Here is a 13,573-nt window from a genome sequence, read left to right as displayed (position 1 = left end):
CAATCAATATTACAATTAAACTACTAATAGTTAGAAATATTACAAAAGAAATCATTGCTGAATCATTGCTAGGTAATTGGTTATAAACCAGCTTGGAGTTTACAGCAAAATGCTGTTCAGCAGAGTTATGGAAGTTCCCATAAACAGAAACCCACATTACTGCTCAACTGAGCACTCCCATGTCCTCCATTGCATGAAAATAACCTCAAAAAGTCAAGATGGTTGAATAAAAGACTTTTAACAAAGAGGAAACTCGTAATGACAGGATATACAGCCAGCCAGAACTATAGCTTTTTAGGTGATACATAACGCAAACAAGAGATACGCTATTACTCTATCCTCCTTTCAACAATATAGTCAATGGATAGAAGCAAACCACATCCATGCATCAAAACCCTCTCATATCCTAAATGTGTTTTCATCAATTGCTTTGCAAAGCTTCTTCTTCAATGAGGGTGGTACTTTCCCACCATAAAACTAGAAGCCATCAACCTTTATTACAAATCCCTTTTGTGGAACATCTATGTATATTTATTGTATTATCAATCTTTTTTTTTTTGGGGGGGGGGTCATTTCCCCCATTCAACTCCTCCCCTTCTCATACTTTCTCTCCATATATATTTTTTAACTCTCTATTCTTTCTTTAAATCTGTTTCTTTTCTGTCTCTATCTCTTTGTTATACATTATTAGAGAAGTTTTATTTCTATGGAAAAATAAAAGTGATCAAAGAATTATAGTAATTGCAATTTGCCACTCTCCACCCAGGGGTTAAATGGGTTCCCGGTAGGATGCGAAAGCCTATGTAGTATGCCGAGCAATAGAGTCTTGGAACTCTTATTGGAATGCTCCCCAGGGAGTGGAGAAAGTGCATACACTGTATGCGGGCATATCAGGATCCGATGAACGGGGTAATTATATATCTGTAAAGCGCTTCTGTTAAGCGCTATATAAATGCAGAATATTATGAATATTATTATTAATAAAGAGATAATATGCAAAATTGAATTTCGTTATATTTGAGAAATCAGAAAAAACGAGAAAGAAACATGAATTGTTTTTTCTGACAGAAGACATAAAAAATAATCTTCATCAATTTTTCAAAGTCAAATTATTTCACTTTGAAAAATGGTAAGTGCATTTAAAAAAATGCCCACAAAATAGGTTTGAGCAAAAGTAACAGACTACATGAACTCTGCTTATCTTCTGGTAATAAACATGGAAAATGAAACAATCTTTTAAAAAAATACTAAATGTTTAAAACCCCATCACTCATTCCTAATCCATTTCCTGAATGTCATAATGCAAAGTGCGTTTGCATTATCTGTGTGCCAGTTCCCAAAGTTTGTGAAAGCAAATGTAATGGCTCATTTGATATACGTGTAATGAGCATTGAGGTGAAATTGGCAATTAATCTTAGCACTATCGGGTGCCCACACAACAAAGTTCCTACATGCCCATCCTACCCCCCCCCCCACTTAAAAAAAGGAGTTTTTCAACTACTTTAGAGGTTGCATGCAAGACTAGACTGATTTTTAATAAATCATTTTCCAAACAAACAAAGATTACAAAACACCCCTCCTTCTATTCCGGAAAAGGGATATGCTTTGTGTACTCTTATAAGATTGGCAGGCGTTAATGACCTGTGCGACAAGTTTACACAAGGTCATGCCTTTTGTGAGGTTAGGTTTCATTTTTCCTGCATGCCAAAAAAATAGTGATTCTTGGTACCCTGTCTTTTGATTAAGGGCTACAATCTTTTAAAGTCATTAGACAAATATTAGGAAATAAGTTGTATAGACTGGTCCTTCACGGTTTAGATTTACGACCACAATACTAATTGCTAGCAGTCAATAGCACTTATAAGGATTCAACTAATTTGTTTCCTTTGTAATGATTATATGTATAGTCATGTGTATGAATGGACCTTCAGCTAATTGCTCCATCACTTTAACAATTGTGCATGGTTTCCACTAGACCAAAACATGGGTCTCTTCTTTGTTTTAATCACCTCACACTATTACTAACTAATTTACATGAGTTTTTATTTCATGATTAAAAGTGGGGAAGGAACTGTTAAGAATTATTCTAACATCAGTAATTAAGCTGTTTGTCTTTTAAGATTCTTTCATTGCCTGGACCCTGTAATATGAGAATTGTATTTAGTTCACTGCAACTCCCAACAATTAATCGCATAGTTTGATTCAACCCCAAGATCAGATTGATTTTGCAATCAACATTGCTTAGCTCAGAAACTGTGGGATTTATGATTTCACTCTACCTCTCCATTATTTTGAATCTAAATGTAAAATTTAAGATTATTCGGGAAATGAAACGAACATTTCATTGTGGATATGACAAAAGCAAAGTATATAGTACCAACTCAACCTAGATGCAAATTTGAATTCCAGCACAAATATTACAGTTTAATTGAAACAAGGGTTATTAAAACTTGAAATATGAATTTCAAATATTATGTGAACTGGCTGTAATCTGGAAAACTACTTTCAACGCAAAATGGTATCTAATAGCAAAAGTTAACTACAGATCGCACTGCTCTGGCTAGAAACCTGCCTGATTCAGACCATGGTACTCTATGGTCAATGAACTCCAGAGATAGGATATACTTTACGCATTATGATTTCAGAGATGGTGATAATACTCTATGGTCTATGAACTGCAAAGATGGAAATACAGATTAACACATGTCATTCAACTAAATTTGTTTGATCCAAAACTGAGATGCCATCTATCATATTGTCATACAAATATAAGGCATGCATCTGCGAAACCTTGTGATAGTAGTTTTGTGTTGTTGTATGACTATCAAGCAAGATGGTGCTCACAAAAAAATTTTACTTGAAAATACTTGGAGTAAAAAAGAAGGAAGTTCACGTCTGGAAACTATCTTGTGCATATCGTTCTACACTTGGATAAGTAAGGACAAATTCATGTTAAAACAAACTCTTATGGCCAAATTACACTAAACACTAACCATGCAGCAAAAATGCTGTAAACTATGTGAACCATACATAGGTTGTTTAAATAAGTGTGTAAAATCTTTAACAAAAATGTTTAAATTTTTATATTTCATTATCAATGAATTAAGCACGTTGTTCAAAGTGTTAAACAACTACTCTATATATGGTTCATATAGTTACCAGAGGTGAGTGAAATTTTAAATGTTTTCGCTGCACACTATCTATTAGCAAATAATGTCTTACCCAGTACTCTGATATACTGGTATCTATGTCATCATACTGTGGATTTAGAGATTGCAATTAATTGTTTTCCTACACAGAATCTGGGAATTGACTTCACCAGACAATCTCTTGGTAGGTCCATGATCTTAGCTAGTGGACAGTGCAACCAAATAGTAGCATCCATCAGACTTTGATTAAAAGTACATCTTGTGTGTGTGTTCGGTGAATAAACCACAGGAGATTTCTTTTGGTCATCAACCTCCCAGACCACTAAAGATGTTCACCAAGGCAAGTCCCCCTCACCTTGATTACGACACCGCTTTGATTGCATCTTCTTAGTGCAGTGACTTAACACTGCAGTCATTAAGGCAGGCAGCACTAAAAGACATCCACTCTATACATCATAACAGTCCTATTCCGCTGATCCTTGAGTACGTGCCGGAGACCTTGTCACCCCGAATTTAGCTCCCTGTGATGATTATTCAATTGGAGGACCTTGACGCACACTGGTTCCTCATCATCATCATCAGCGTCAACCTCGTGTTCCTCGTCGATCCGCGGAACAACGGTTGAGCGAAAGAGGGGCTCTCCACCTCGGAAGAGGCAAGGACACGGCTCATTAGTCCAAGACGATACCAACAAATCAGCCAACAAGGAGAGAACACATGTAAGCTCGATTGGGATGGCTCGTGTTTTTGACATCAGGGGACGGAGGAATATCACAAGTTGATGATGGAGAAATGATGGGGTGATTGCCTTCCAATCATCTCCCATTGTTGTTGTGGGTTTTGATGATGATGATAATATGATGGGATAGACAGGCTCGGGGTCACCCTGACATTTCCCTTTTGTTTCCAAGATGAGTTGGAAGCACTATTTCCATTTTTTGTACTTTGTACGCTGGCTGCACTCGTGAGAGTTTTCCAGGAGGATAACGGGATGGTGTTTAGAGGCATGGTGACAGGCTGTGGGAATACCACTCTCAAACTTTTCCCATTCCTAATAAATTGTCAAAAACTTGTAACACCAAAAAGGCATTATGTTCAAAATTGTCTTCCAAACCATTGCAAAACCAATACTTACATCCATTCTTTTCTATTTTAACTGTTACTTCATTGTCAACAACTGTAACTTACAATGTTAAAATTAAATTGGAAATGGAATGTATTTCATTTATTAATTTTACAAAGCAGGAAGGTGTGATTCTATACATTCCAGACTGAAACCTCAAATAAATATGTCTCATATTTTATTTCATAAGGTTTTATGAAAGATGTGGCTAAGAAATAGAGAGAAAAATGTAAAAACCAATGAATACTAAAGAAAAAGGAAAGGAAAGAATGTGATAACTAGGGGAAAAAATAAATGCAGAAGCACCTTTTTATTTTATAAAAATCTATCAGAAAATTCTGTATATATTACATCCAACTGGATTTAGCAAGAAAAGCCAGTTAAAAATCCTTAAAAATATCATTGACTTCTTCAGCTGGCATAAAACAATACAATATATCTCTAAGTAAAGGCTAAGTTTGAGTTCTGGTAAAGAAATGTAATTTCAATAGGAAATGGTTGGAAGCAATCCTTAAGTGTTTATCCTAAGTCAGAATGCTCATTCAGAGTAACAAAAGTTTTATTAAAATAATTCAGTGCATGAGCATGTGCATCTTCTTGTGTAGATAGTACAGGCAAGAACACATTTCACCACACAATAATCTGACAGGAATTTTAGCATATTTTTCTTCATATGCTCATTACTTTTTAATCATACATTTCCCTGAAAGAAAATGTTTGGCAGATATCATTTAGTTACAGTTTTTTTTAAATTATGTGTAAGTTCTGTTTGATTCTGTGAACATTTCATTTTCTGTTGTTACCAGTACCAGGGCTCTTCTTCAAGCAAGATAATAGAAGTGAAAGTAGCAGAATGGAAAAACAATTGAGGAACAGGAAACAAATGAAAGCTATTTAGGATACCTCAGAGAGGAACAAGATGCAAAACATAAGACAAGAAGTGTAAAAATGGAATGACTTCTTTCTTGGTTGTCTGGGTGAGGCTCGACTGAATCAATCACACACTGCCTCGGGTTAAGATTACACGGGATGCGTAGGAAAGAAAATGATCGATTCAATATAGGGTCTTGGGCAGCTGGGTGAGATGACAGAAAGATAGAGAAAGAGAGAGGGAGGGAGAGAAAAGGGAAAGAAACAATTGAGGTTGTTGAGCAACAAGCAAAATATATCCCATGAAAAACTAGTTTACTGTCTTGTGACATATAGATACTAAAATAAAGAAGTTCCCCTCAAAAAGGTCTATATGACCATGTTACCATGGTAAAATTCTCTTGCTTAGATTGACAACTATTCAAAAATATGAGAACAGAAAGACTCCAAAATGCATAGCTTTCATCTATTTGAAATAATGAATCGCTTTATGGTTGTATAATCATTCTATTATTAATCTGTGATAATTCTATTTCACTCTTTTAAGTAATATGCAAAATGATTTATCAATGTAGATAATGCTAAACATAAACCCCTAAAAAAGTTTTGAAATCTGACTTTTATCAATAACCCCTCCTTGGTTTTAGTGATTGTTTATGTGTGATTGATACCAATGAATAGATAGATCATTTGACTCTTTCAAAATGATACCCTACATGATATTATTATGGTTCATATGGAGGTGCAGTGCCTTGAAATGTGGGGCAAGGTCAAAATGCAAAAGTTGCAAAATGACGAAAGTCACTGTTCTTTTTCTGTGGTGATGAGTGAGTTTCTCAGCGGTTTCTTTTGTTTTCATGCACCTTTACATGAGGATCTGTGAGATAACATGGTTTGAGTCATGGTTTGAAATACCTAGATGCATGTTTGTTTGTTTGTTTTTTATGTGTTTATTTGTGCAGAGATGTGTTTGATTCCATGTTAATGTCGATGTCAAGGTGCATGGAAACAAAAGAAACAGCTGAGAAACTCGCTATCAGTCATCACCACAGAAAAAGAACAGTGTCTTTCAATATTTTGTCATTTTGCAACTTTTGAATTTTGACCTTGCCCCACATTTCAAGGCACTGCACCTCCATGTGAACCATAATCACATCATGTAGGGTATCATTTAAAAGAGAATTAAAAGATCTTTCGAATGATATCAAATATGCATTCTGTAAAATTGGGAATTGAGAGAAATTAATGGCCAAACTCAGATTTCCAAACTGTTTTTTTTTATGAGTTTATAAATATAAGCAAAATTGAAAATGAAATGTGTCAATTGATCTCATTTGGAAATTGTTCAGAGAAGGGGAACAATCAGTAACTATTCAAAGTAGAACCGCAAAAGTTATTGGCAACAAGTACTTCTATAGATTCAACACCTAGAAAATGTATTTGCAATTGTTCATATCATTCTTCCAATTCCGATGATTCCATTTCAGTGATTTTTATTAATGAAAACCATCAGCATGGAGGCATTATCAATTCTTTTGGTCTCCCTAAGGAATCTCAACGCTTGAATCACAACCTCTTCAATCTCGTTCCAAACAAGAGCATATCTGTGCATGTTATCACACCTAGGACTTACAGAAATCATAAGTAAGCATGCTGTTTATTCCAATTGAACAACGTCAAGCATGAAAAATCATAAAGCTTCCAGATCTTCCACAACACCACCCCCTCCGAACCTCCCTAAAAAGATAACAAGTCGATCCTTTTGTGAAGGAAACTTGCGAATTTAATTTGGCTTTTTCTCAAGGTCGAGATCGACACCCTGCATGAAAAGGAAATGCCATTGAGCACGATGCCCACTGTTTGAGTGGGTGTCGAACTGACACCTTTATCAAATTCTATCCTTTTTTGCGACGACCAGTTTGGGACAGCTTAACAATCTTAGTAAGAGAGAATCAACAAACACAATCACCCACTGCTGCTGCTAGCGTGCTGATTTGATGTTGGAGAGGTGGGAAAACCAGCGTCAAATGGAGGTTGAAATGTTGGCATAGGAAAAAGAAAATAGGAGAGGTTTGTAATTGCATTCTATCTGTGTGTAATGATTATTTATCCCAAGGTGACTATAAACCTCAGGATCAACCAAAGAATACTTGCCAATGGCAATGTATGAATCTTGACTCAGCAAGTTAAAACAGAACTCACACATTGCTGTACAGCCCATTTTTGTTTTTGTTATGACATCGGGGTTGCTTCGTTAACTAATACAAAGGTTGAATTCATAAAGAATGGCTTAACAGTGAATGATTACAATAGGGACAGAAAACATATGAGAATGAGAATCTACATTTTATTGTTCGAAATAGACATGAAATGAAATACTCCAAAAATATACATGATTTGGGAATATATGGTAATTTGATTGAGAAATAGGCAAAGTGAATAAGCCAATCAATGAGAAAAGAAAAGTTAAATGAAAAATGGAAAACAAGAGAAGTAACAAGAAAGACAGTAGACAAAGAAAGGTGACGGAACACAGAGAAATTGTAGAGATATAAGCAAAGGAAAAAATGAAAAAGAGAAACAAAAAGTGAGAGGGAGAGAGAGGAAAAAAGAATAAATGAAAGAAAACCAATTGTGAAAAAAAGAAAAGGTGAAATAGAGAGAGAGAGATCATGAGGCACACAAGAAGAAAGAGAGAGTCAGGGAAAAGCTCAACTCCACACACAGTGTTTTCACATCTCCTTTGGATAAGGACCATCGTTAACATTCAAGTCGGCCATAGGCTCTATACAAAATTTGGCCAAGTAGAGGGGTAATCTAAAAGGATGTCTAATGTCTGAATAAGCATATTCTTTCTATAAATTACATGTCCTTTGTTAAAATGATCCCTCTCCAGCTGAAATCAATACTTCATTATGTTTATGAGATGTAACATACCCACCCTTCTTCATCGATTTTTTCGCCCCCAACTTCCACATCATGCATCTTTGAGAAAGAAGGAAACACAAACGGCATATAATAATGGATCACACGCACATTGATGAAACGTTTTGATAAGGAGTTCCTGTCCTACAGCCCCTCCCCAGGCCCCTACTGTCCCATGCACGGGAGCCTGGGGAGCGCATAAACAGGGATGCCGGCTGCACCCCGGCTAGCCTAACACGCCGAGCAGCTTTGCCGATGCAGGGTTCCAGGGGGATGTGTGGGAAGGAGAGGTAATTAGCACAGTCGCTCCAGGGCAGCTCCCAGCGTCCCATCCACGGAACAGACCACAAACCCAGTCGTTCACAGGATGGGTACACAATAGAAGGGGAGGGGCGAGGGACAGGGTGCAGGCATAACACCAAGGTGTCACAAACAGGTGTCAAGGAATTTGGGAGAGGTGTGGTGGAAGCAACACTTGACAGTTCATAAGCAACAACATTCTCTCCTTGTTGACTTTAACCACCACTAACACCACCAAAAAGTTCAGCTTAGATGGGACAGGTGACAACAATGTGCTCATAAGAGTACAGTATCAATATCAGAAAATTAGGGTGTCAAACTGTGACTCAAAAGTCCTTGAAAAAATATTCTTAAACATATTTGGCAGTGTTCGCATAACATTTTATTAACCAAACAATTGTGGTACAAAATAGATATAATGCAATAGCAAATTGATTTCTCAAACTTAGATAACAGCTAAGAATTTAAGATATATTCAATATTATGAATTCTGAGAAAATATCCATGACCACAATAATATACTTCAGAAATATTAACATTTTAGTAAAGAAAATTCAGCCTGTCAATATCTTATGTATACATTTTATGAGAATTGTAAAAATTTGTGTAGGCCCTTAATAATCCATAACATGAAAACAAACCTTGAATATTACCTCACTTAATTAAAAAGTGACAGGAAGCAATACATAATTTGAATACACCTTAAAGTCCCAATAGAATACATCATAGTCAGAATCAAATTGTAGTTGAACTCTGTAGCTATCTTTCCAATATTATGAGATTTTTTTCTCCAAACACATGACTTTGATAACACTTTTTTCTTTGGTGATAAAAGCAAGTCATGTCAATAGCTAGCCAAACACATGTAAGCTTGATAAAGCGATCAAATCCCAGATCAATTTCAATACCTGTTTGTAAAGGTGAACTGATTTGAATGAAATAAATTACATGGAAATCAGCTCGAGAGGATGTAGCCATGAACTAACAAACCCTTTTGTGATATATCGGATAAACTATGCTAGCATCAAAAGAAACCGCTGGAGAGGGAGCGAAAGCCGGTGGAGAAAGACGCACCATGGCCCACCTCCGTGTTTGGATAAGCTAATCACAACAAACGTCCGGTGAACTTGATTGGGTATATATTCTACACCCCTCTAAAGCGAGAGACCGCTAAAGCTAGCACGCAGGATTACTCCCGCATTGGGGTGTCACTGAGCAGAAAATTCTAATGGTTACTCCTTTTGATGTGGACAAGAAAAGATCTGCAGCTACATACACAAATCACTTAACCTTGGAAGTTGCGAACAAAGACAGGAGAAAAAAAATGGAGCTGTGAACAGAAATCTTTTCAATCTATATTGTAAGTTCCTTTGTGACAATCTCTTGTAAACAGTTTAGGAGTACTACTTTGGGCTTCTTCGCCTTACAAATTCTTTGTAGAAATGCTTCAACCCACATCACCACCACAAAATAATATTGCTACTCCTTTGTAGTTCAAAGTACTTTTCTGGTTCATTAATTTAACATATAACCTAATAAAGCTACAGCAAAGATTGAGGAGGCATGAATCTGGCATCATTCAAAACCTCAACTTTGTATGAACATTTTTACGGTCACATGATCTTCAAGAAAAAGGATTGAGCAAGCACATGAATATTCTAGATGACGGATATGAATATACTGGTACCTAATAAGGTATATTATTCATTACCCATAATGACTCTTTTCAATGACTAATTAAATATTTAAAAAAAAACTTTGATATTCAGGAAGGTAATTACAAACATACTTAGTTTGAATATTACTATTAAGTGGGCACTGTTATCAATTATTCAGAGAGGTTCTGTTTTCAGTTTTATCAATTTTGATATGAAATTTTTTTCAGAATCACTGATTTACTTACACCTTATGAAACATAAATCAAAAGGTTCAGAGGGTTATTTTTTCAGTGCACCATTAATTTTTGTTGTTATTTTCCTTCACTCTTCTTCTTAACCCCTCCATATACTCATTTTTCTTTGTCTATCTTTATTTTATTTTTTGCCATTCTTTATTTCTTTTCCATCCCATCATCTTTTATCCTATCAAGAAATCTATCCGATAAAATCCAAATGCCTCCTCAAAAAAAAAAAAATCAACCAATCTCAAAAGAATCGAGTGTAATAACAGCTTGAGGCCTGATATAGGTCTGTGTTAATTACACAGGGGTCAATTCAGGTTACTATACTTTTCACATCAAATATATTTCAAAACTGCATAATTATTATTGTAAAGAATATCAATATTATATCTTTAATGTAAAAAAATTATGTTTTAAATGCTGCTCTTATTTTATTTAGTAATTCACATAGAGCCCCCATTCTGAATTAAGAAAGTTATATTATTCAGGTAAGCGATATTACTTGGAAATGATACATACATGAAAACAGAAACATTCCAAGGAAAGTGATTCAATAAAGCAAAATCAATTAATATTCATCTGATTCATTCAATTATACTTTTTGTATCATATGGATAATCCAATTCTAACTACCTCAACAATTATTAAGCAAATTAGACTATTAGAATTTTATAGCACTAAGTAAAATGCTATTCATCATTAATGACTTTTTTAACCAAATAAAAATATTTACAAAGCATTCTTCATGTCATATATTGCTTTCCATACTTACTGGGCTAAGCACTGCAAGCTGTTAACGCCCGACCATATGGTTTTATTTATGCTACAATTTGTAGGTTATTTGTCCACAGACTGAGTTCTTTATTAACCCAACACACCCCAGGGCTTACCCCGTAGCTCCACAATCTAGAATAATATTTTGAAAACTAGGTTAAGAATGATTGCACGTGGAACTGTCAAAAGACAAATCAACCAGACTTGGTATGGTATTGTGATTCTCGGCAAAGATGATAGTCTAATAATATTGGTCATGTTGACCAAGTTCGTTAGGGGTAAACCTATTTGCAGATGATACAGTGATCTTTTATTTATGAAATAAAAATTGGGGTGACCTCATCATGGATCATACTCTTTGACTCTTTGTTTGTGATGAGTAAGATGAATTAATTATCCATCATTCAAAATCAAACAAAGGAAAATGATAGTGTGCTTACCCCAATACCTGCAGTTTAAGATAACTTGCCTCACTAAAAAAGTGCAAACATTCACTTTTTAGGGAGTAAATTTACAATGAAAGACATCGCTCAATATGTGTCCTAAATTTGCTTTATTTTTTCTTTCAGCTATTTTGGTGGTCACTCTAGAACAGTAAATAATGAAATTGTCAATATATATTCATTCTTAACTAATTTCCCAAATAAAAAACATTGTCACTATGTTTATACTCTCCCTTTTTCTTAAATGTAATTTGTAGAAACTGTCTTCCATAAAGGATTCTTTTACTTCCATTTTGAAAGAAATTTGAGATTTTTATATGTGTTTTCTACAAAGTGTGAACAATCATTTGAAGTTGAAGAAAATGAAATAAACAACAAATGGATGATTTATGCACCCATGGTCACATTCACCTAATCATATAGTAATATTCTCAATTTTTTTTACTTGAGAATACAGTCGTTATCCCTCATTTCTTTTGAATTATAAACAGCTAACAAATTTACATGCATTACATCCAACAGAAAGAAAATGCGATGGATAGACTTTTATTATTGACTTTAGGAGTAATATGACGACTCTTCTCCGTGACTTGACTGAACAAGTTGATGCGTAACGTAAGACATTTCCAATTGCAAATTACACCTCATAATATGTAAGAGAAGAAAGCCTCTTTACGATTGAAACAGGCCCATCTAATGTTAGCTAAATTGTTTAAGGCCTCATCTTAATCACTTCCTCTTTCGCCCAAACAACTCCTAAAAAACAATCAATGATGTGTTAAACACCCTACCCTAGTCACCGGGGAAATCAGCCCGCAAAAATTAAATTCAAACGGCTCCATAAATGTCATTTTCGGGGAGGCTTAAAAAGAGCCTCGATGCTGGCAGCGGATCTTCGGCCCTGCTGGAAGCGCGCAGGGAATCTAATATGGTGACGCCTTCGGGGAAATCATGGACAGATTAATATTGGTGAAAGCAGATCAAAGTAATCGTGTTAAGAAACTAATCTGGGTGAGCGGTGAGCAGGCCGAACAGCGGTTTTAGCTGCTCCCAACAGGTGTAGTGCAGTCAGAGCCTCTGTTCTACACTAATAAGACATCGTCCATACTACCCGTTCTAGAGGATCATCTCAGAAGGTGGGTAGATGGGTAGGATAGGATAGGCCACTGCACTGACTGTCAGTCAGGTATCTCTCAAAATTGCATCTATGAATGACTGCATTTTCATTTCAATTCAATCTTGTAAGATTCCTTTGCTTTTACAAAGTCGTACTTAATCATTTTTTTATCAATCAGACAAAAATATGGTAAAAGACTGTGAATATTTATTTATATACTAATTGGTGATCGTCAGTTATCAACTGACTGTCGTTTTCTTCTGAATGAAAGAAATTCAAGCAAGAATCCAAAACTTTTATCAAAATTATGAAATAACATTCTGTGTATATGTCCTGTGGACGATGTAATTAAGCATCTTCCAAAAGCATCCAATGTTAAAAGTTGACTCTAATCACTGGATGTTTTTATAAAGATGATTATGCAATGAACAATATTCATGAAGATGTTGTTAACCACATTATTTATTATTTTGAAACAAATGTATATAGCAAGTACTTTGTTTCTGACCCTTTAGACGTAATTCCCTGGAGGTAATTTACAACTGTATTGAGTGTCCCACATAAAAATATGTTAATGGCTTTACAAACATGTGAAAAAAAAAGTATTTTTGAAATATGCACCTTATGGTGTTTTCAGTCCAATTCCTTTTACAAGATAATGAAATGTAATGAAAGTACACTATCTTCTGTTTTCATCTCATACTCTCAAGACCTAATTCATCTAAATGAATTTATTCATGGAGATTTAAAAACCCAAACACCTCCCCCATTTAGTAATTGGTGTTTTGACTGACAGGTTTGACAAAAAAAACCCCACTTTGAGTCAAACCTTAATCCCATGCATGAAGGTTTTTGGTAAAATGAATTAAGAATTTGTTGGAAAGAGGATGAAAATGAGTGTTAAATGAGTGGAAAGTGTGTGTGTGTATGTAAGATAATAAAGCAGGATAGAGGGGTAAGGTAAACATGGTA

This window comes from Lytechinus variegatus, chromosome 2 (assembly GCF_018143015.1).
Source record: "Lytechinus variegatus isolate NC3 chromosome 2, Lvar_3.0, whole genome shotgun sequence".
Lineage (NCBI taxonomy): Eukaryota > Metazoa > Echinodermata > Echinoidea > Temnopleuroida > Toxopneustidae > Lytechinus > Lytechinus variegatus.
This window is presented reverse-complemented; position numbering follows the sequence as displayed.